The sequence below is a fragment of the Ictidomys tridecemlineatus genome, chromosome 3 (genome assembly GCF_052094955.1).
Source record: "Ictidomys tridecemlineatus isolate mIctTri1 chromosome 3, mIctTri1.hap1, whole genome shotgun sequence".
NCBI lineage: Eukaryota > Metazoa > Chordata > Mammalia > Rodentia > Sciuridae > Ictidomys > Ictidomys tridecemlineatus.
Genome location: NC_135479.1, coordinates 215,518,519 through 215,539,062, shown reverse-complemented (window position 1 = coordinate 215,539,062; position 20,544 = coordinate 215,518,519).

Sequence of the window (20,544 nt, the reverse complement as noted above, 5' to 3'; positions counted from 1 at the left end):
CTGCCCCACCCAGACGAGCGAGCACGCCACCCAGCAGCAGCCTCACGCTGTCCTGCCCAGGGCTCCTCCCTGCTCACACGAGGGACCACACTCTGGCCACGAGGTACGCACACCACGTGACACACACTCACGGCGCTTCACGGAAGGGAGCAAGAATCCAAAGCAGATATTTGGAAAATCCCAAAATATGAGGAAACTTCAAAATCTCCCTCATTTCTCAGTAAATCATAAGTCAAAGAGAAATGTCAAGGGGAAATTAAGAATCATTTTGAATTCATTGAAAATAAAATATAACATCAGAATTTGTGGGGAGAAGCTGAAGCAGTGGTTCATGGGAAATTCACACCCTAGATGTCTGCTGGAGAAGGACAAAGAGCCCGGGGACGTGGCCTCAGCTGCAGGCTCGGGCACTCGGAGAAAAGAGCAAACTAAGCTCCAACAGAGCAGGAGCAAGGACAAGTGACAACCAGGACAGAGACCAAGGAAGTAGGAGCAGACTGCAATAGGAAAAGGCGTTTAAACTGAACGCCAACTGGTTTGGGGTCTCTTCCTTCCTTCCTTCCTTCCTTCCTTCCTTCCTTCCTTCCTTCCTTCCTTCCTTCCTTCCTTCCTTCCTTCCTTTCTTTCTTCTCTGTCCAAACTGATCAAGAAAAGAAGTGACAAGATTGATTGCCAGTAGTGGACATCAGTCACACAGATCCTGCAGGCACTGAAAAGATGCGTAGTGGAGAAAATGCCAGATTCCCTGAAAGACACCTTTCATCCACTCCCACGCAGGGGGAACTGAAAGGACCGATAGCTCAGCATCTGCCAGACAGTGGATGCAGAACTAAAGATCTTCCCAAGAAAACTAGGACGGGGATCTTCACTGGTGAATGTCATGACACAGTTATGGAAGGAACGATCACAAATCTACAGAGGACCTTCCAAAACAAAGACAGGGAAGGACACTTGTGGATCATTTCAGAAGTCTGTGCTTCCCTAACCAAGGACCCTGCAGGAGAAGAAAGCTACGGGCTGCGTCCCTCATGAACACAAAGGCAGCAGACAAAACCTGAAGCCCGCTTGAAGCTCAATGCACCGTGCTCCAGTAGGTTTGTCCTTGGAGTGCAAGGTTGGCTTAGCAATATTGAAAAGTGTCGTTCATTGCATTCATAGAACAATGGGAAAAACCATAGGACCATTTCCTAAATACAGAAAGAGAATATGATAGAGTTAAACATTTAAATTTTCAGCGATTTCAAAATTTCAGCCAGCTACGAATGGAAGGGACTTCCTCAATCAGATGCAGGCACGGACGGGAAGCTTACCACCAGCGTCACACCAGGTGCTGAAAAGCCAGATGCGCTTTCCCTAAGATGGAACCTGGAGGTGCTGCGTCATCGACCACCAGCCAAGAGGTGCACTTGGGCAAGAAGAAACAGTGTGCAGGTGGGGAAGGAAGAAGTGCCCCTGCTCACACGTGCTGACTGCATGCAGAGACCCCAGGGACTACACGGGCCCTCGGCTAACCTGCAGGGTGAGAGATGGTTGTGCTCCCGTCCACCAGCAATGACAAGTAGAACTGCTCCTTCCTCACCAGGTGCACGGGCCGGCTCCGAGGGGATGGCCTTAGGAGCAGGACCTCACACTGTAAAGGCTCCAGGAGAAAACACAGCATCGACCCCTGACGTCGGTCGGGGTGACGAATTTTATGTATGACCCTGAAGTCATGCAACAAAAGCAAAAGTAGATAAAGGGTTTAAACCAAACTGAAATGCCCTCCCCGTGAGGGAGATGGGCAGAGCGCAAGACGGCCGCGGGCTGGGAGGGGTGCTGCGAACCACCCCGGACCACGGGCCGACGGCCGGAGGGAGGGAAGCCAGCCGCTCAGTGGTCATGACACAAGCAGCCTGCCCAGGAGAGCAAAGGGTCCAGAGGAGGCACAGGGCACGGCTGGGTGACAAGACGCTCAGTGTCACTAGTCCTCAGAGAAAGGAAGTGAGACATCACCTCTCCTCAAGAATGGCCATTGTCCAAAACCAGAGGTGAGCACTGGCCAGGATGGGTGAGGCTGGCACAGCCACCTCTGCCACGCGGCCCGCGCTGGCTTCATAAAGGAGGTTCCGTGCATAGAAACCGCTAGTGAGTTAGATCAGAGAGACAGACTCTCCTCACCTTCTCCCAGCCCCAGACGCTCCTCCTAGTCCTGCCTCCAGCCACCTAACACCCTGGCGAGGTCGCAGAAGAGGCCAGCGAGAGAGAGAGAGAGAGAGAGAGAGAGAGAGAGAGAGAGAGAGAGAGAGAGAGCACGCCAGGGAGTGAGTTTTTATCAGGGAACAAAAAATTCCAGGGAAAATCCCATCCAATGAAGGTTAAGGGGGGCAGCACCCCAAGGTCAGGGGTGACGATTGGGTCTTTGGGGCAGTGTCCAGGCTCGCCTCTGCACGGACACCCCTGGACCTGGAGAAGGGTGGGGAGGGCTCTGACACCGCTGTGCCTAGGCGCCTGTCACCCAGCCCGGGAGGTGACTCAGACCATGGGCGAGGATGGCCTCCCACAGCCACCATGGAGAACGGTGCGGGGGTGTCATCCACATAAAGTAGACCCCTCCTGTGATCCCGACGCCTACTTCTGGGTGTGGACCACTGGAAAATGACACCTGTGAATCGAGGGTCCTCTGTACCCCTCTATTCATACTGACATTACTGACAGTGATCAACATATGCAGACCTCGTGTCCAGGACAGAGGAAGGACACAGTGTGGACACACACACAGGAGGCCACCAGTGTCACGAATTTGACATCCTGCCCTTTGTGACAACTTGGGTGAATGAAATGAGCCAGAGAAAACCGCACTTCTCTTACGTGGGACTAGAAGAGTTGACTCAGGAGCAGGTACAGGACCGCAGTGACCAGACGCTGGCGGGTTGCTAAGAACAGAGTAAGCAGAAGCACAAACCACCGAGCGGCGAGTGTGATAAAATACCGGTGAGGTCTCTGGGCCAACGCCACAGAGCGTCACAGAGAGTGAGGACGTTGTGGACAAAGAGTGATGTCCTGTGTTGGACCAGAAGGCTCAGTCCTGTTGGGATGTTGCTTGCGCTTACCTGGACTAGAAATACACAAGCCAGAGTCAGATCCAAGGGTCTTGGGTAACCATCAGCCAGCTGCTTGGCTGTTCATGAACAAATGCGAAGGACCAAGGGCAGCCAAAACAACGTGGACACAGAGAAGCGCCCTGAAGAAGCTGCCCAGCCTGGTTTCCATCGTCCACTGCACATTCGCATCTCATGACTCACCACGGCGATCCAAACGGTGCAGCACTGGAAAGCGGAGAGGCGTGTGGACCCATCACCGCAACAGGACAGACAGCCCAGAAGTGCGTCCCCGGGCATGTGATCAGCTGATTCTCAGCAAAGTGCCTCTTCTGACCTCCTGCAGCGGCAGCTCAGAGGGAAGGACAGGGCCCTGGAGGGCGGTGAGGCCACTGGGCACAGCAGCTCCGCGTCCCGTGTAGCTCTAGACGCTCAGAGGGTCTCTATCCGGGGTCTCCCCTTGAAGTCTCTGTGTGCCCTGGAAGCATCTGGGGGCAAAGCCACCAACTGGGGTCCCCTTGGTACCTCACACGAGAAGTGGCAGCCAGACCCGATGGGCGGGAGGAAGAAAGTTATCCAAACCCAAATGAGAGACTTGGAATTGGGGGCACTGAAGTCACGTGCCATGCAGGGGTCATTCTTGTCATTAGCTCTGTCCCTAGGCAGCATTGTACCTTCGTCAGATTTCTAGGGCACAGAGCGAGAAAGTTGAACCCCAAACAAACCCACGTGTCCACAGCAGTGAGAAACGGTTACATCAGCCTTCCCCCGACCAGAGACCAGCTGAACAGAGCGAGCAGGCCACCCCGAGTCCCAGGAGGACACGGAGCAGCCAGATGTCACGTGGCCCTGCTGCCGGCACGTGTGGTAGAACCACTCGGAAAGTGGCCGCGTCCAGTGAGAGAAGCCTGCAGCTACCCGACCCAGGGACCCGGCTCTGGGGAGCGCATCCGACTGATGAGGTTATGCATGTTCCCCAAAAGAAAGTAAGGGCAGCACTGTCCTGGACAGCCTCAGAGTCCATTAACAGCAGAACATAAAAGTCCCCCGTGCTGCAACACCGTGTGAAAAGGAGGGTGCCACAGCGCAGCTGAGGGGTCCCCAAGTCCACACAGACGAAGCTCTTTCTGCTTGAGAGTTAACAACACAGCGTCTCTTTTTCTGATTATAGAAAGTTTGGGACATTTTCCAGTTTGGAAAGGCAGCACACACCACAGACTGATCTCCCTCAGCCCTGGGGAACTGCATCCCATCAAGAGGAATGCATTGTGCATTTACTAACCTCCACCTCATCCAGGATGGCAGGCTGGGGCAATATCAGGACAGCTGTTACTGCAAGTCACCACTTTTCCAGGTCAAAAGGCAAAAGCCGGTGACTAGGTAAGTGAAGTCCAAGGTATCTGGTAAATTTCAATAGTTACTGATAAAAAAACTCAGGCTATGAGGCAAAGCATGCTTTCTTAAGTTGATAAGAGTCTTCTCACAGTTATCTAAAATCGATTGTGAAAGGTTACATATTTCATTTAAAAACCATCAGAAAGAAAATGATAAGCATCTGATAAGAATAAATATTTGACAATTCTGGGGATGCTAGACAATGTGATAGGATAAGGAAAGAAATTAAGAGCAGATATTCTAAGGGAGTACTGGCAAGTGACCAAACACTGCAAAGGCATCAGAATAAACAAAAAGTGGTGAGGGTTAAGATAACTCACACCCATAGATTTCTCAAGAACCATCCATAATCAATCACACCATGGAAATACATCTCACAACAGAACAAAACCCAAACCCCTTCCGGGACCCACAGGAGGTGCTGACAGCTGGATGGAAGAAGACTGCCGAGGGTGGGGAGTCCCAGTAGCCCGAGGGTCCTCCTTGCTCTGGTGGGGCAGAGCCTCGAGGTCAGGGCCGAGCTTCCCCTGTGGTTGGAGACGTAGCTTGGTGCCATGCCACAGCTCTCCCTCCGTCTCTGCCCCCGGGATCTCAGTCCCAACAAGGCACTTGCTCTGGACCCTGGGTCTCAGCCTTTGGGCACAGAGCCACTCAGGACGTCCTTCGACTGTAGGAATAACCCTAGGGGCAGCCCAGCAGACGGAGAGACTGGAGCTGACCTGCCTGGCCGGCATCCAGGCACAGTGTGGCCTTGGCAAACGCTTCACAATCTAGTCGTGGTCTTTTTCCCCCAGCCCTGGGGGAGGTGCACCCTAGCCCTCAGCCTCACAGCATGCAGAGCCAGATGGGCATCTGACCCCTCTTCAGAGGTGGAGTCAGAGAGGACAGGCAGCTAGCTGCGAGGAGCATGTGGGGCTGAAGTTCCAGCCCCCACCTGAGATCCCGTGCTCAGTCCACGCCAGCCACGTGGCCCTCTGAGTGCCACTCTGCACTCAGTGTGGTCCCACTCACAGCCCTCTCAGTGCCCCTGCTCCTGGCCAGTTCCAAGAGGGAGCCCTTTCTCTCCCCACGAGCCCCTCGCTCTGTGCGTTGTCTATGAGGCTTCTCCTGAGCCTCGCACATCCCAATCTCACCACCGCCCATAGCTGAGCTAGAGTGGTGCAGAGCCACCAAACTCACTCCTCCTCATCAGTCCAGACTCCCCCTGGAGGTCAAGGGACCATTCCAACGCTGTCCCTCGGTCAGCCTGGTCCATGACCTGTAGACCACAGCCGCTGGGCCCCCGGCTCTCAGGGCCACCTCCTCCTTCCTTCCCACTTGCTTCCTGCCCCTGTTTGCACACGGGGGCTGCCTTTCCCCCTTGCTGCACAAGGTCACCGTCTGTTCCTACCCGGGGAGCCTCCTCTGGCTCCCTCCTGCCACATATCCCCTCTTGTCCTGGACATGGACCCCATCATGTCCCAGCACTGGCACATGCAGCCTTTCTCTGCACCCTCGGCCCTGCTCCACAGTGTCCCTGTGCACCCTGCATTGCCGGGATGGCATCCCCGAGTTGCATGTGCTAGAGGGCTCCTGGGTGGGCGTTGGCTCACGGTGAGTTCACGTTTAGCCGGCTGCAGGACTTCGTGTCCGAGGACAGCCCAGAAGCAACGTGCACTCAAGAGCTGGTCCATGCGAGTCTATTTCTGCAGTCCCAGGGAGTTCAGGACTGTCACTTCTTGTCAAGGGTCTGCTGCAGAGACGGGTCCCCTGGAGGCACCCTCCGAGGCAAGCAGCACTGCTGAGACTCTCCGTGCAGCTTTGGCCTCCTCAAGCCTCCGTGCAGCCCCAGAGGGCATGGTGGTGGGGTCGGCCCCTGGAGGCTGCCTGCACTGGGAAGGAGAGGCTGCCTGAGGTCATGGGAGACAGCCGCTGACTCACCTTGTCTCTGGCCGCAGCTGCCTGGGAGCCTCAGGATGCACGGCAACCCAAGGAGTGCAGGAGAGTCAGCTGCAGCCGGTGCGTCCCTGCCTCCACCTCAATCTCTTAGTCTCAACTTTTTAAATATATAAAACATACATCAACGTGAATGGAGCCAGATGTACACTATTATGGGAAAGGCAGAAGACTATGCAGAGAACGATTTCTCCTTTGTAACGTGCAAAAAGCGGAACCAAGTATGTGAGTACGTCTGCAGGTAGGATGTAGGTGGAGGACTACAACCGGAAGTGGGGAGAGAGGTGCTCAGGAACATTCCATTTCTCCAGGTGGGTGGTGCAGCAGAGTCTTCCGCCCCACGGGTCCCCAGGGCACGCTGTACAGGACTCATCCATAAGAATGCACCGAATGCACTGCCAACTTCCCTTGCTCTTTGCTGAGGAGCCCAGAGCAAGCCAGGGGCTCTTGGCTCAACACCCAGCAGCAGGCTTACTCTGAGTCACATGGCCCACCAGAGGTCTTCATTATGGTCCACCATAGTCCTCCAGCCTGGCCCACCATAGTCCTCCAGCATGGCCCACCATAGTCCTCCAGCGTGGCCCACCATAGTCCTCCAGCCTGGCCCACCATAGTCCTCCAGCCTGGCCCACCATAGTCCTCCAGCGTGGCCCACCATAGTCCTCCAGCGTGGTCCACCATAGTCCTCCAGCCTGGCCCACCATAGTCCTCCAGCGTGGCCCACCATAGTCCTCCAGCGTGGCCCACCATAGTCCTCCAGCCTGGCCCACCATAGTCCTCCAGCCTGGCCCACCATAGTTCTCCAGCCTGGCCCACCAGAGGTCTCTAGCATGGCCCACCAGAGGTCTCCAGCATGGTCCACCGTAGTCCTCCAGTGTGGTCCACCAGAGGTCTCCAGCCTGGCCCACCATAGTTCTCCAGCCTGGCCCACCAGAGGTCTCCAGCATGGCCCACCATAGTCCTCCAGCCTGGCCCACCAGAGGTCTCCAGCATGGTCCACCAGAGGTCTGCAGCCTGGCCCACCAGAGGTCTCCTGTGTGGTCCACCATAGTCCTCCAGCCTGGCCCACCAGAGGTCTCCAGCATGGTCCACCGTAGTCCTCCAGCATGGTCCACCAGAGGTCTCCAGCATGGTCCACCGTAGTCCTCCAGCGTGGTCCACCAGAGGTTTCCAGCATGGTCCACCAGAGCTCTCCAGCCTGGCCCACCAGAGATCTCCTGCGTGGTCCACCATAGTCCTCCAGCCTGGCCCACCAGAGGTCTCCAGCATGGCCCACCAGAGGTCTCCAGCATGGCCCACCAGAGGTCTCCAGCATGGTCCACCAGAGGTCTCCAGCATGGTCCACCGTAGTCCTCCAGCGTGGTCCACCAGAGGTTTCCAGCATGGTCCACCAGAGCTCTCCAGCCTGGCCCACCAGAGATCTCCTGTGTGGTCCACCATAGTCCTCCAGCGTGGTCCACCAGAGGTTTCCAGCATGGTCCACCAGAGCTCTCCAGCCTGGCCCACCAGAGGTCTCCAGCATGGTCCACCGTAGTCCTCCAGCGTGGTCCACCAGAGGTCTCCAGCATGGCCCACCAGAGGTTAGATCCTGTGCCCAGCATTAAGCTTGGGATACTGGTTGCAGCTCGGGCTCCAGCGTGCCCCTCTGTGGCTACTCTCTTGGCCCCACTTCTCTGACCCTCCTGAGTCTCCAGGGGTCACCTCCTGCCAGGAGGCTGTCTCCGAGTGGGCTTCAGGAGCACTCTGAGCCAAGACGGCGGAGGTCTCCAGGTTATCTTCAGCCCACACACATGCACTGTGAGCTCTCCGGGGCATCAGGCACCGTACAACAGGGGAAGGAGAGTTTGAACTGCAGCCTGGGGATGCGGAGGTCAGCAAATTTCTCCTGCAGACTGAACTCTAGGAAAACTCTGGGTGCAAGAGGGGCCACCCAGACCCAGCTCCTCCTCAGCCACAGAGGTGCCCTGGGGACTTGGAGAGCTGCTGGCCCCTGACTCTCGGGAGAGCCCTGGGGGTTCAGGAAGCCGCTGCAGGGCTGCCCGATCTGGGACTTGGGGCCCTGGGTCTGGGGAGGCTGCATTGTCTTCAGCTCACTCACGGCGCCCCAGGCTGCCCCAGCCCCCTCTCCTGCCTCCCCCACTCCATTGTCCCTGCTTTCCTCTGGGCTCTGCCCTGCCCCCCCATCTGCTTCCCCTTTTCCTGTTTTCTGCCTGGCCCTTCTCTCCCCCACCTCAGCCTCCCTCTAGGGGTTTCTGTGGCTGAGGGAAGAGGAAAAGGCAAACGCCCAGCCCCGTGCAAGGAAGATGGCTGCTGCCCTTGGCCCGGTCTGCAGGAAGCCTGGCGGGCAGTCCTGCCAGCCAACTTGTCGCCCTGGGACGTGGCTCTGCTCCAGGGTCTGCAGCAGTTCTGCTGGGCTGAGCCCCCGGCTGTGCCAGAGCAAGCCCCGCGTGCAGCGCGGACATCAGGGCAAAGCCCCTTATGGTCTGCTCTGGTGAAAGGGAGCCCCCCGGGCAGCCAGCCAGCCCTGTCACATGCTGTGGACCTGGCCTCTCGGTGCTGGGCAGCGGCGTTTGGAAGGCCCCGTTGGCCTGGGCCGAGAGTGGAGACCTGTGTCCTCCTTCCCTGTTGCCCAGGGTTGAGGCAAGACCCTGGGCTGATGGGTGGCCATGTGAGCCCTGGGTCAGGACACCAGTTACCTGCCTGCCTCAGGAGCTGAGCACCTGAGCAGAGATGCAGCGTTCCTATAGAGCCCCGTCAGGCCCTGTCCCTACCCAAAACCATGGGGCGGGAGGTGTCTCCAGGGGTGGCTGGTGGGAATGGGGACCAGGAGGACATCCCTGGCTTCCGAGGGGACACTGCAGTGGAAAGGAACCTCCCTGGATGTAGTCAGCAGTGAGCAGAGTGCCCTGCAGGTCCTGAGTGGACACAGACGCCCTGGGCCACTGAGCCTCAAGCCTCCTGCTCCTGATGTGCAGCAGGCTCACCTCCTCACCTGCAGGCACTAGGCTGTGAGCCCCTCACGGTGGACGCCCACCTAGAGCTGAGCCTCTCCACGGTGGACACCATCCCCGAGCTGAGTTCCTCTATGGTGGACACCCACTGTGAGCTTAGGGGGTGGCTGTGGTCCCCATGGGGTCTGCCACCATCCTCACTGTGTCCCCTGGGAGATGGAATGCAGCAGCCCTCTGGACTCTCAGTCGAGGGGGCTGTGTGCATGCAACTGTGTGTGTGTGAGAGAGTATCATGTGCAAATGCCTGTGAAAGAATTGTGTATGTGTCTCGTGTGCACGTGTACATCTGTGTGCATGTGTGTGTGGGCACTGTGTGCACCTCTCCTACAGAGGTGCACACAGTGTCTGTGCATCCATGTGCCTGTGTGTCCGTGTGCCGTGCATGCCTGTGCCTGTGCGTGCCTGTGTGTGCATGTGCCTGTGCCTGTGCATCCATGTGCCTGTGTGCCTCAGTGTGTGCACGGGTGTGTTTTCTGTCTGCCTCGTGTCAGCTACAAATCCAAACACCCTTTTTCAGATGCACAGCCTCTGTCCCCACACCAGAGACCTCACTGTCCTTCTGGGTTTTTCTGGGGAGGAAGGAGAACAAATTCAGCAGTCTCTACTGAAGGCCTTGAAAATGTTGAGATGCTCCCACCCCTCAGCCTCCTCCTGGGATGCACAGGACAGGTGGGTCGGTGGCTCACACACACAGAACAAGGAGCTTGAGCCTGTCAACAGTTGGGCAGATTGGGGCCCATCAGCTAAGGGAGTATGACGTGGTGTTGAAGTTGATGTTAAGTGGAGAAGGTCACAGACGAGCCCCCAGCCCCCCCCGCTGCTCTCTTTCCTTATGCTTCTCCCCCACGCAGCCCGAGGATGGAGGCACCATGACAAGCCATGTCTGCCCGCGGCTCCTCCTTGGCAGGTGCCCCACGGCTGCCCTGCACCTTTGCTGGGCCGTCAGGAGAAATGATAGGAAGCAAGTCCCCTCCTCCAGGAGCGCACAGCTGACTGGAGAGGTTCCCCAGGATCCCCGAGCAGCAGGACGCAGGACAGGTGTGTCACGATGGCGTTAGAGCAGCTGGATGCCATGGGGCCTGTCGTCTGAATGGGACATTCCAGGGAGCACAGGGCACTTTAAAAGTCATAACAGGAAACGTGCACGATGCAGCCCTGGGAGGCAGACATCTGGCCAGTGATGCTGTGCCACGGTGCCCCAGGGAGGCCCAGCCAGGTGCAGGCCCCAGGGCTCTGCGGAAGGGACACTCTGTCTGCATCTAGAGATGGGGCAGCTCCCGGCGGTGGCGGGAGGAGGAGACGCCTGGAGGCGCCAGGGCCGGGACACCTGCTGGTGTGCTCTCACATGAACCTGCCTGCCACCTGCGGCATCAGCCCTGGAACCTACAGAGCTGTCTAGTGCTCCATCAGGAGTGGAGAGGGAGGCTGTACACGGTCATCATTCAGGAGCTACGATCGTTCACATGAAAACCCCAGTCTAACAGATCACTATCATAAACCACAGGAAAACTGAATCACGTCCCCAGATAGAAGAAGAATGAGCAAAAGCACATCAGGGACAAACGTCCCACAAAAATAAAGAGAAAACATGTTTACTGTAACATCTGGTGACAAGTCTAAGAAAAAGATGTGTGAGCCCTCTGCAATGAAAACCGCCAAGTTCCATGGAGATACGTGTCGTACGGCAGGCGTGGAGAGGCACCCCATATTCCTGGATAGGGATGCACAAGATGAAAATTTCCCCAAATCAGACACATCCCAACGCAGCTCTGGGTGCAGTGGCACACGCCTGTGATGCCAGCAACTCAGCAGGCTGAGGCAGGAGGATCACAAGTTCAAAGCCAGCCTCAGCAACTTAGTGAGGCTCTGAGCAACGGAGTGAGACCCTGTCTCTAAATACAGAGGGCTGGGGTGGGGCTCAGTGGTTGGAAAAACCCATTGAGTTATTTCAGGTGCTTGTTGGTACTGGATGGAACTGTCTAGAGCACACAGAGAGCAAGGGCCAGGGCAGGCCACGGTGTCTCTGAGGCAGGAAGGACTTCCCTGCCACATGGGGGTCACCAGGACACTGTGGTGGCTGAAGCTGGACAAATGGGTGCCGAGACTGGGGGGCCCAGAAACAGACCTGTGCATGGGCAGAGCCAAGGAGGGCAGGGCAGTGGTGGGCGGAGTCGACGGGTGGCTGAACGTGGGCCAGGGCCTGCGTTTGAAAGACAGACCACGCAGTCCAAGCAGAAACGTGAGCAGCTCCCTCTTAGATGCTGGGATTAGCGAGATTCCACACGCACGGCACACGGAGTTCAGACTAGGCCCAGCAGAAGCAGAAACACACTCCCAACGGATATTTTGTGGAGAATTTGAAAAAGAGATTATCTACAAAGGCCAGGGCACTTTAAAGAGCCCAGGGGGGTGGCACACGGGTGCTAGTAGCACCTGAGAGCGGGAGATGGCGCCAGGGCCACAGACACCAGGGGGTGGTAGCGGGGAGAACCAGGGCCGCCCCCTGCCCGCACTCTGAGCCCCTCTGCCTCTCCTGCTGCCCTCCTGCAGGCAGACCCCAGAGGGAAGCAGCCCAGGGGACTCTGTCCTCATGGCGCTGGGCCAGAGGAGGAGGGCTCTGGAGAGGTCCGGAAGTCACTGGGCAGGGCCGGGAAGAGCCTTTGTGGTCCAAAGGGCAGCCTTGAGGGGGGCCTAGGGACACTATAGCACAGGACACACCAGAAAGTTTGGCCACACACGCACAGAGGTCCACCACCATGGACCAGGGCCACGGCCATCGCAGAACCAGGAGCACGGGAGCAGGACGGTGGCGAGCAGCCCGGGCGGTGGGCGGGCACGTGCCGGGTGTCCCCATGTGCCGTGGTGGACAGTCAACCAGTGCGAGCACCTGGTGAGATTTGGACGCCTCCTGGATCCCACGGCCGTGGGCGTGCTCTCGTCCTGTGATGGCGCGGGTGGGGCGTGTCCACGCAGCTCTGCTCACGACCACAAAGGCCAGGAGAGCCCCGATGAGGCCCCGAGACACCCACACGGCGGAGCAGCTGGTGGCCGTCCACACAGACAGCCCCATGGGAAGCGGGGGTGGCCTTCCCACAGCCTGGAGCACCCAACACGGCACCTTTTCTGGAATGTGATGCAGTCAAGCAGGAAGGGGGGGGGACGTGGTGGCGTCCCTGGGCCAGCAGGAAGTGGGCCGCACTGAGGGCAGTGAAGCCCATGGCCAAGGGGCAGCCGGGCAGTGCCACCATGTGGGAGGAGGGGGTGTGCGGCTCTGCAGCTCGAGAGGCCTGGCAGTGGGGGTCACAGCCTCCTGCCCCCGGGGCTCCGCTTCCCTCACCTCCACTCCCATGGCTTCCTCCCACGGGGACAGTCCTGTCGGGCTGCCTAGGAAGGACCCCCATGTCCAAAATAGCTTCAGAGTCCGGGGCCGGAGAGAGCCGGCCGGCCCGCAGCAGCCAAGGCCTTTGGGGATGGCACCGCTGCTCTGCGGCCTGTGTTCCCACTCCAGGCACTGGTGCAGGGTCCCCGGACAGGACCGCAGGGGACAGCACCCTGGGGGCCATGGAGCTGTTCCCAGAGCCGGGTGTTCCCATGCACACCAGGCTGCCCAGCCTCCTTCCTGGACCCCTGGCCTGTGCAGGACACAGAGGCAGGAGGGCAGGGTGGCTGCTGGCCCCTGGCCTGCCCTGGCCTGGTCCCTGTCCCCACCCTGGGCTGTGAGGCTCGGAAGTTGCAGGGGCCTCCCGCGAGTCCTTATGGGCTCAGAGCCTGCGGAGTCTGAGGGCCTCGTGGCTCCTGAGGGCTGCACCTGGGCTGGAGCACCTCCCGGGCACACACTTCGCCTCCTCTCAGCCCAGTTCCCCTTATGTGAGCAGAGCAGGGTCTTCACAGAACCTCAGGCACAGACAGGGAAGCAGCGTGGGCCTGGACACAGCAGTCGCTGCGAGCCCCCGGGGCCTGGGTTAGGGTGGGAGCACACCACGCTCACACTCACCGTCACACACAGGCACACACGTACACACCCACGCCACCCAGGCACATGTGCTCATGTTACATATACAACCAGGGTGCTTACCACTGGGCCACATCCCTAGCCCTTTTCATTTTTTTAGATTTTGAGACGGGGTCTTACTAAGTTGCTTAGGGTCTCGCTAAGTTGCTGAGCTGGCCCTGAACTTGCAATCCTCCGGCCTCAGCCTCCTGAGTGGCTGGGCTCACAGGTGGGCACCACCGCACCCGGCCTGGCGGTCCTTGCTGAGCCTCTGTCAGGAAGCCGAGTCCACATCTTCTCTCTCTCTGGACATCTGTGAATGTCCGTGACTGTGCCACAGGAGCTGGGGTCACAAATGAAATTTCACTCAGCAGGTGAATCTGTGAATCTGGCCCCGAGGTGCTGAGACTTGACTCCTTCAGGACAGGGAGGCTGCAGAGACGCTGCCGAGGGCATCCCAGGGTGGCAAGTTCGCCCAGGGCTGAAGCAGCCTCCGACGGACGGGGCTGAGGGGCTCGGCGGCCCTGAGCTGAGTGTCTCCGCGGCTCCCTGGCGCGGCAGGGCTGGCCGCGGCCCTTAAGGACCTGCTCTAATTAAACAGAAGCCTCAGGCCAGCTTCTCCAGGAGACCAGCCGGACACCACTGCTGGGGCACGTTGGGGGCTCTCGGGCACAGCCCCCATCTGCCTCCTCCAGAGCATCTCCTGCCAGGTTCGTCCTGAGACACACAAGCCAGTGGACAGAGTCCAAGCAGACCCTCCCAGGGGTGCTTGATCCCAGAATGACGTGGGGACAGAAACCTCCAGCGAGCACTGTCACAGCGTGAGTCATCTGTCCCCGGGGCTGCTCATGTTAAAATAGCCAGGAACTCTCAGGGTCACGGTGACTCTCCCTGGCTGGGTTAGGGCAAAGTCGGACGTGAGAGAGGAGGGCGTGTGGGACCTCGTGGGACAAAGGGGGACGCTTCGGCTCTGCAGGGAGGACGCCGGCACAGAGGCACTGCTGCGGATGATGTCCTTCCGCCTCCTTCGTCCAAGAGCACCGTGAGGCCCGAGCGTGCAGGCTCGAGTTCTGTAAAGGTGTGTGTCCCCAGGCCCAGCCGGGGGGACAGCACCTGGCAGGCGAGGGCCACCCACCTGGCTGGACCTTCTGCGGCCCCCTGGTCCAGCCTCTCGTGCCTGCTGGGGAATTCATGTTGAAAGGGACGTGCCTGACCCCACGGTGCCCGTTGCCATGGCAGCCACCCCACGCCTGGGGGCTGCACACTTGCTGGATTCCTCACATAGCTGCAGCCTAGGTGGGGTGGGGACTCAGGGGCCCTGGAATGTGGCGGCTGGGCCCACTCCTGCCTGGCCTGCCCCTCTCACCTGAGCACTGCCCGTCAGGCTGCGCCACAGGGGCTGTGGGAACATGATCCCCGGGCGATGGGGACCTGGGGTCCTGCAGATGGTGGCATTCATCAACGTCTGCATCAGCCCCTGCTGCCCCCTGAACCCCCCGCAGGACTGAGCGGCCTGGGCGGCAGCCTGCTTCCTAGCTGTGTGGAGGGAGCCCACCCACCGTGTTCTGGGGTGTCCTTTTAGGGCCTGGGCTACCTCTGGGCTCCAAGTGGAGACTGGGGCAGGGCCAGCCCCCTGCCACTGCCGGAGGCCTCCCAGGGAAGCTGGCCGAGAGCAGCACAGTGAGAGGCTCAGTCCCCGCCCACCCCCTTCCCACCCACTGCAGGCAGCTTGCGGATGCACCTGCCCAGGCCCCCCACGCGGCCCTCGGTCTCTGGTCCATCTCAGCTCCCCTGTCCTCATCTCTCCTCACCCCACGTCCTCCACCCGTCCCCGTCTCTGGCCCTTCTTGTCCTGACGGTCTCATCAGCCACTCAGTGGCCTCAGCGGTGGTCACCTTTGGGGCTGGCAGGCCCTGGAAGGTGGTCACAGAGGCCAAGTGCAGGCCTGGGCTCCTGGCTACCTAGTGCGGCCATGCGGGGAGCGGCGCTGGAGGACGGGCAGCAGCTCCGTGAGAGCTCGAGGCAGGACGGGTGCCACGGTGCCTACGTGGGCCCTGAGGGGCCAGGAGTGCCCAGAGTGAGGTGCTGGTCGGCCTGCCAGTGTCCAGGGGGTGGGCTGCTCGGGCAGCTTCGGGGCTCCCTGAGAAAACAGGGGCGTGTCTTCTCCTCGGAGGCTCTGTGCCTGGGAACTGAGTTCTTCTGTCTTTACTGAAAAAGCTTCTCAGAGGGAGGATTCCGCCGGAGCTGCGGGCAGATGAACAGCACCACCACCTGAGCCGCCGAGGCTAGCCGCGCACATACACCCACATGGCTGGTCAGTGTCCGGTGTCCAGTGGCCCCACTCCAGGCCAGCCACCCCGCAGCAGAAAGGGCTCTGCACGCTCTCCTCTTGGCCTGCGTCTTGGGCCTACTGGTGTTTCCACCCTGACAGGGCTCCTGTCGGCTCCTGAGTTAGAGACCCTCAGTTCTGTTTTCAGATGGGGACTTCCGACCCACTACTGACCTTTCTGCCCCCCGCCCCCCGCCACACCTAGAAGTTCCCCTCCTGCCATCCCAGTGGCTCGGAGGCTGAGGCAGGAGGACCGTGAGTTCAAAGCCAGCCTCAGCAGCAGTGAGGTGCTGAGCAGCTCAGTGGGACCCTGTGTCTAAACAAGAGGCAAACTAGGGCTGGGGGTGGTCAGCGGTGGAGTGCCCCGGGTCCATCCCCTGGTGCCCCCTTTCCCTCTCAGCGGTGAGCACATGGTGGGTGTGTGGACACGGTGGGGGCGAGGGACGGCAGGCGGATGGACAGATGAGAGCCACGCAGAGGAAGGATGACTGGAGATGGGGCTGGATGGAGGGATGTGATGGACAGATGGAGCTGGACAGACTGAGAAAGAGGACGGGGACGTGGCTCCTGTGTCCACACTCACCCGAGGGTGCACGTGGGGCGGAGGGGATGTTCCGTGCCCTCGGGGACGGGTGAACGCAGCTCTCGTGCCCTGTCCACGGCCAGGCTGGGGCAGGCGAGCCTCCCTCTGGGTCTGTGGTTTGGGGCTGGGGAGGGGCAGTAGTGGAGCAGTCAGCAGCTGGACTGAGGCTCCCAGAGGGGCACCCAGACATGGTGCAGAGGTGGGCCCAGGCTGCAGGGTGGGGAGGAGGCCGGGAGTGGCCAGAGGAAGATCAAACTCAGCGGTGACTTCGAGCCTCAGAGGAGGTTCCAAGGAAGGGGCCGGGGCAGGGCGAGCCGCCCTAGACTGGCCAGCCTCCAGCGCCCTGGAGCCATGTGGAGTGAGGGAGGCTGCTGCGAGGGAAGAGGTAAGGGCCCCAGCTTGCCTTCCACTCAGCAAGTCACAGGGAAGGCTGGCAGCCTCCGCCCTGCGAAGGGGCAGCAGGCAAGCAGGAGGGGTGGGGGGAGAGGAGCCGGGTCAGCCCTCCAGGGCACCGGCTTGTGGCCTGCTGGGTCTCAGATCGCAGTCCTGTGGTCCTGCAGCCTGGTCCACTGTGCTGGGGAAAATGGCCACTCTACACCTAGCCTCTCCCCAGAAGGGCCAGGGCCTGTGGGCTGGTGCGTCTCCCGGGGGTCCTGTCCACTGTCCCACTGGACTGTCTGGTGAAGATGGCTGGCCCTCCCAGCCTGCTGAGCTCCTCTGTGCAGGGAGCCAGGCGCTGGGGCTGCAGCCCCCCAGACCTGCTGTCCTTCCTGGAATGCGGCTTTTATTTGGTAACAGAATGTTTTAGTGTTTGCTTTCCTTTCCAAATAAATACCAGCTCCAGCGAACGTCCCAGAAGGACTAGGATATAAACCCAGCTCTGGTGCCTCTCCTCCTCCAAGGCCCAGTCCCCGGGTGGGATTCTCCAGGGAAGTCAGGAATCTGGGATAGGGCTCGGGGCTCAGGGGTCAAGGCTCAGGGCACAGGGCACAGGGCTCAGGGCGCAGGGGACAAGGCTCAGGGCACAGGGCTGAGGGTGCAGGGCTTAGGGCATAGGGCTCAGGGCTCAGGGGACAAGGCCCAGGGCCCAGGGCTCAGGGATCAATGTGCGGGGCTTAGGGCACAGGGCTCAGGGCTCAGGGGACAAGGCCCAGGGCCCAGGGCTCAGGGCACAGGGCTCAGGGCTCAGGGCTCAGGGGACAAGGCCTAGGGCACAGGGCTCAGGGCTCAGGGGACAAGGCCTAGGGCACAGGGCTCAGGGCACAGGGCTCAGGGCTCAGGGCTCAGGGCACAGGGCTCAGGGCTCAGGGGACAAGGCCTAGGGCACAGGGCTCAGGGCTCAGGGCACAGGGCTCAGGGCACAGGGCTCAGGGCACAGGGCTCAGGGCTCAGGGCTCAGGGCTCAGGGGACAAGGCCTAGGGCACAGGGCTCAGGGCTCAGGTACAGGGCTTAGGGCACAGGGCTCAGAGCACAGGGCGGACACGGCATCTCGTGCACACGCCAGCTCCACACACTTCCCTGAAAGCAAGGGCAGTGATAACATGGACTGCAGACCCCATCTGCAAGCTGGTGCCCTCGGGCCTCATGTGGCCCCTGGAGGTGGCCCCTGGCCCCTCCCATGCTGAGCCAGCACTTCCAGGCAGCTCTGCTGGTACCAGTGACCCCGAACAGCCAGGACTCTGGAGTCACTTTCCTAGAGAGCGGGGAGGTGGGTGGGAGAAGGTCCCCACTGGCGGCCCGAGCTGCTGACACTGGGGGTTCCGAGCTGGGACCTGGGGCCCTGCCTGGTGCTGGGTCAGGAATATGCCAAAGTGATTTCTCTGGTTTTCTTCCTTCCTTCCTCCCTCCCTCCCTCCCTTCCTCCCTTCCTTTCTTTTTTTTTTCTTTTGTATTTTGAGGAGAGATGAAGTGTGGTGAGAGAAATGTCCTGTGGGCACAACGTTGCTGTCGCACTGCCCAGTGTGGCCAGTGGTCAGCTGTGAGCTGGAGGTCTGCGCCGTGGACTTCAGTGGGCACAGCGTGGTGGGGAGCAGGGGAGGGGAAGGAGCCGAGGGGAAGGAGGACGGCTCCCTGGCGTGGCTGTGGGTCCCTCTGCTCTGGGCAGTGGTCCTTGGTCCGTGGCAGCCCCCCACCCCCCACCCCACCTCGTGCACACTCTGGGCCTAGCTCAGGGTGAGAGGGCCCCGCCTTGATCCGGTAACGCCTTCCTTCCCGGCTGCTCAGATCCCCCCAAGCTGCCCATGTGGCCCCCTTCCACCTGGGCCGATTGGGTTGGGCACACCAAGGAGCTGGGTCCTCCTCCGGGGCTGGGCCCCCTGCAGGAGGGGCAGGATCCTGACATGGGGCTGGTGGACACTCCTCCCAGGGGAGTCCAGGCCGCAGACCGTGCAGCACAGCAGTGCTGGCCAGCCTCCTGGGGCCCAGTGGCACCTCTGACTTCAGCCCCTGAGGTTCTGGCCACCCTCAAGGGGCTCCATCCGTCCCTGAGTTCGCCCATCTGAAGGGAGGGGTCATCCAAACCTGCCTCCAGGGCCAGTCTAGTCAGACCAGGGACAGCCAATAGGAGGAGGGGGTTTGGAGGAACCATCCCTTCTCAGACCTCAACCCTGACTCCAAGGCCCCGAGAAACCCAGCACAGGTTCTCACAGCCAGCGGAGAGCCAGTCCCCAGGCAGGACACAGAGGCTGCCCCTGGCTGTCAGTCTGTGTCTGAGACAGGATGATGGGTGGGGGAGATGGGGTCTCGCCTTGGGCTGGAGGTGGGATGACACTTCTCAGTTGGCCAGCTTGGTGTGTGACCTCAGAGTGTCCATCAGGTGGAGTGTCCGTCAGGTGGGGTGTCCGTCAGGTGGGGTGTCCGTCAGGTGGAGTGTCCATCAGGTGGAGTGTCCATCAGGTGGAGTGTCCGTCAGGTGGGGTGTCCGTCAGGTGGGGTGTCCGTCAGGTGGGGTGTCCATCAGGTGGGGTGTCCGTCAGGTGGGGTGTCCGTCAGGTGGAGTGTCCGTCAGGTGGAGTGTCCATCAGGTGGGGTGTCCATCAGGTGGAGTGTCCATCAGGTGGGGTGTCCGTCAGGTGGAGTGTCCGTCAGGTGGGGTGTCCGTCAGGTGGGGTGTCCGTCAGGTGGAGTGTCCATCAGGTGGAGTGTCCATCAGGTGGGGTGTCCATCAGGTGGAGTGTCCATCAGGTGGAGTGTCCATCAGGTGGAGTGTCCGTCAGGTGGGGTGTCCGTCAGGTGGGGTGTCCGTCAGGTGGGGTGTCCGTCAGGTGGGGTGTCCATCAGGTGGAGTGTCCATCAGGTGGGGTGTCCATCAGGTGGGGTGTCCGTCAGGTGGGGTGTCCGTCAGGTGGAGTGTCCGTCAGGTGGAGTGTCCATCAGGTGGGGTGTCCATCAGGTGGAGTGTCCATCAGGTGGGGTGTCCGTCAGGTGGAGTGTCCGTCAGGTGGGGTGTCCGTCAGGTGGGGTGTCCGTCAGGTGGAGTGTCCATCAGGTGGAGTGTCCATCAGGTGGGGTGTCCATCAGGTGGGGTGTCCGTCAGGTGGAGTGTCCGTCAGGTGGAGTGTCCATCAGGTGGAGTGTCCATCAGGTGGGGTGTCCATCAGGTGGGGTGTCCGTCAGGTGGAGTGTCCATCAGGTGGGGTGTCCGTCAGGTGGGGTGTCCGTCAGGTGGAGTGTCCGTCAGGTGGGGTGTCCGTCAGGTGGGGTGTCCGTCAGGTGGAGTGTCCGTCAGGTGGGGTGTCCATCAGGTGGAGTGTCCATCAGGTGGAGTGTCCGTCAGGTGGGGTGTCCGTCAGATGGGGTGTCCGTCAGGTGGAGTGTCCGTCAGGTGGGGTGTCCGTCAGGTGGGGTGTCCGTCAGGTGAGGTGTCCGTCAGGTGGGGTGTCCGTCAGGTGGGGTGTCCATCAGGTGGGGTGTCCATCAGGTGGAATGTCCATCAGGTGGAGTGTCCATCAGGTGGAGTGTCCAGCTACTGAACACTAGCAGAATGGGGTGGTGGCCCAGACAGCAGCCCCAGCTCTGCTCCAAACTGGTGGGTGTTGTGAGCAAGTGAGCTACTTTCTTGTCAAATGGGGTGCTTGATCAACTTGCCTCGTGGGGATGGAGTGCTCAGAGAAGCCCTATAACAGGTTGGTCCCAATACGCACTCCCCACGCCCTGCAGGGGGGGCAGGCCTTCACTGGGAGGGGGCGGGCCTTCACTGGGAGGGACCAGGCCATCACTGGGA